Source organism: Mus caroli, chromosome 4 (genome assembly GCF_900094665.2).
Source record: "Mus caroli chromosome 4, CAROLI_EIJ_v1.1, whole genome shotgun sequence".
Classification (NCBI taxonomy): domain Eukaryota; kingdom Metazoa; phylum Chordata; class Mammalia; order Rodentia; family Muridae; genus Mus; species Mus caroli.
Genome location: NC_034573.1, coordinates 109,457,700 through 109,461,659, shown reverse-complemented (window position 1 = coordinate 109,461,659; position 3,960 = coordinate 109,457,700).

The following is a 3,960-nucleotide window of genomic DNA, read 5'->3' as shown; positions in this document are numbered from 1 at the left end:
GGACAAAGGACTATGTATTCTGTTTTGTAACTACTTCCAGGTGAATCTATGCCATCACTCTCAGGGCTCAGGAAGGCTGAATGCTGGGCAATGGGGCACTCACCAGAAACATCTGGTTAGCTGACTCAGCTGAAGGAACAGGGAGCAATCACACTGACTAGACTGAATGACATCAGCATTCAGCAATGGTACTTGTGACAACTGGTGATTCTGGCTCAACTCCAATTAACCAAAAATATCTAGTGAGCCATGGGTCATCTCCCCTTGCCCTGGTCTGAGTACAAGGGGTGCATAGACCTAATAAGATTCTCCTTATTCCCATATCAAGAGATGATAAAACCAGAAACCAGGCAGAAAGAATGTCATAGGAAGATAAAAAGCCATCTATTAAACTTAGCAAATGGAGATCTCTACCACCCCACCCACATATCCCAAGAAATGCTTGCTATCAACATTCTTGAGCCTAGCCTTTCACAGTGTGGTCAGGAAGAACGAGGGTATGCTCCAGAGCCTTGGATTAGTATCCAAGGTGCCCTCCCCAGAATGGTTTGGCCTTTAGAAGATACTGGAGCGAAGGATGCAGTGTATGGTCCATCTAACTGGAGGAAAAAAATTAAAGGGGAATTCCCTCTTAAGAAACAGAACTGAGATGGACAGGATGCTTGGCAGCCCAGTCTCCACAAAAATGTCAAGGTGCTATGGTGTGGGGCTGAGTCTCTCTATTCCTTTAGAAAGAGTAAGCATCCCTAGATCCTGAAGATGGTGTCTGTAAAATCCTGATTAACAAAGGAAAGCTCAGACTTTTTCACCTCTTCCCAGTGGGACCAGCACCTGAGGTTCTATGGCCCTGCCTTCTCACTCAGCTTTCCCAGGAGAAAACAGAGAGGCTCATTTCTGTTCCCAGTAGGGATGGTAAGATGATTCCCATGCTGCTTTCAACAATAGCACTACAAGTGAGAACCTTGGTGGCAATGCAGGAGGACACAGCCCAAGGGTGAGAGGGTGGTAACCTATTTCCTTTTCTAGACTAAGTAGGGAATAATCACAGGTCAGAGAACAGGCTATGGAACCTGGTCACCTGTTACACAGGTAAAGAACCCAAGTTATCATAGTGCTTCCTTTTGCTGTCCAAACCCTGAGCCCAGACAAGCAGTGATGAGACGATGTTTGAGTCACGCTCCTCTTCCTTCTGCAATAACTCATGGCAAACCAAAGTCCTCACTCCCTGCTGTGGATCTCAGCAAGATACCCAGCCACTCTGGTACTATTTAAGAGACAAAACGAATGGGACTGGAGGGTATCAATTTGAAAAAGACAATTTCGTTCACAGGGAGAAGCCCCAGTGGGGGTTCCATCATGCAAGTAGCAGCTCACAACCATCTATATATTGAGTTCTAGAGGATCTGGTAGCTTCTTGTGACTTCCCTAGGGCTCAGGCATGTGTGTGAATTTGGAGACAACATGCTCACACACATAAGCAGAGACAAAGAAGAAAAAGAGTCAACCAGGAAGCAACAACATGGAATTCAGCAGTGACATCCCCTACCACTCGACAGAGAAGACTCCCAGAGGCTCATGTCTCTTGAATTCAAATAATAATTGGCAATTTAAAAAAATCACACTGTGGAGCATGCTCTCTTTAACTTGCTGTTATTCTAAAGCCTTGGTTTCCTCTTCTGTAGAAATCCAGAAGTAACTGTTTCCCTTCCAGGCTTGCTAGACTAAAATGTGATGATGTGCTGCACCTGCCACAAGTACTGGCCTATAGTTTGTGACATTGAGCCTCCATCCCTGCCTTCCATCTGAGTCTCAGACTCCTAACTATCCAGAAAAAGAACACAGACTATAAAGTCTGTCTTCCTTAGAATTACTGTGACCAGAGGATGATGGTGGTGCAGTAAATTAATCCCAAACCTTGGAAGGCAGGGGCAATCAGGTTTCTATAAGTTCAAAGACAGTCTGGTCACACAGTAAGTTCTAGGACAGGCAAGGATACACAGAGAAACCCTGTTTGGAAAAACAAACAAACAAACAAAAAGTATTTCTATGAGCTGCTCCATAAACAGAGCAAATATTTAAAAGTTTGTTATAGCTGGGCAGTGGTGGTGCACGCCTTTAATCTCAGTACTTGGGAGGCAGAGGCAAACAGATTTCTGAGTTTGAGGCCATCCTGGTCTACAGAGTGAGTTCCAGGACAGCCTGGAATATACAGAGAAACCCTGTCTCGAAAAATGGGGGGAAAAGTTAATTATATAAATGACAATTAAGTAAATTGTATTGGAATAAAGCCAGATATCTGAGAATTGTGTTCACCTCTATAACATTGGAGTAAATAGAACACTTGAGGCTACAGTTTGATTGATAGCATTTTTTTAAAAAAAGCAATCAAAGCTCCAAAACTCTTAACATCCTGATGATGGATGACATTTTCCTGTCATCTGTGTTCTAGNAGTTGTCTGGTGTGATGCATTTGCTGGTTTAAATACTGTGTAGTGATATGTGATCTCAACTGCTGTTCCATACCATGTTGCCAACCATAACATTGACCAAGATGGGTGTATTTCCATCTTAGTAATTGAAAATCATCACTAAAGAGAATTGTCTTGGACTCAGCCCTGGCCCCTGCAATGCTGTTGCTAAGCATTGTCCCACAGCTCTGACCCCAACTCTTCTCACAGGTGTTGGTGATCTCCATTAGCTCTGCACAGGTAGTTAAGTCCAGCAGACTCTTCTCTCCCAGGATCAATAAGGAGACAGAGGTTTAGAGAACCAGACAGAAGTGATTGAGTGTCATAAGTAGGATTACACAGCCACCCTGGCTCTCCTAGCTTTATTCATAAAGATTTTATCATAGATTCATGACAAGAGGAGAGAGAGAGTCAGAGAGAGAGAGAGAGAGAGACAGAGACAGAGACAGAGAAAGACAGAAAGAGACAGAAAGAGAGAGACAGCAAGAGAATTTGACTAAGACATGGGCATCTACAACATGGCAGAAAAGCCATCACATGATAGGAATGGTATGTGATAAAGTGAAAAGGGCCCAACTCTCACAGAAAGTGTATTTGGAATACTGCAAAAGAGACAAAAGAGAAAAAATGGCAAGAGGGAAGATGTTACACCTTTCTGAGTGATAAAAGTGTACATGTCAGTATTATTTCCTCCGGAAATTGTCATGTCAGGGACTCACTTTTCTGACATTTTTGAACTCTGGCTGACTAGTTCAATCCAGCTGTTCTGACCCAAATGCCTCACCAAAGTGCAGTAGCTGGATATATAATTAACTCAAACAGATCAGTGGCCTTTCTCTACACAAAGGATAAACAGGCTGAGAAAGAAATTAGGGAAATTGCACCATTAAAAATAGTCACAAATAATATAAAATAACTTTGGGTGTCTCGAACAAAGGAAGTGAAAGATCTGTATGACAAGAACTTCAAGTCTCTGAAGAAAGAAATTGAAGAATATCTCAGAAGATGGAAAGATCTCTTGATGCTCATGGATTGGAAGGATTAATATAGTAAAACTGGCTATCTTGCTGAAAGCAATCTACATATTCAATGCAATCCCCATCAAAATTCCAACTCAATTCTTCACTGAGTTAGAAAGGGCAATTTGCAAATTCATCTGGAATAACAAAAAACCTAGGATAGCAAAATCTATACTCAACAATAAAAGAACCTGTGGTGGAATCACCATGCCTGACCTCAAGTTGTACTACAGAGCAATTGTAATAAAAACTGCATGATACTGGTGCAATGACAGAGAGGTAGATGAATGGAATAGAATTGAAGACCCAGAAATGAACCCAAACACCTATGGTCACTTGATCTTTGACAAAGGAGCTAAAACCATCCAGTGGAAAAAAGACAGAATTTTCAACAAATGGTGCTGGCACAACTGGTTGTTATCATGTAGACGAATGCAAATTGATCCATTCCTATCTCCTTATACGAAGGTCAA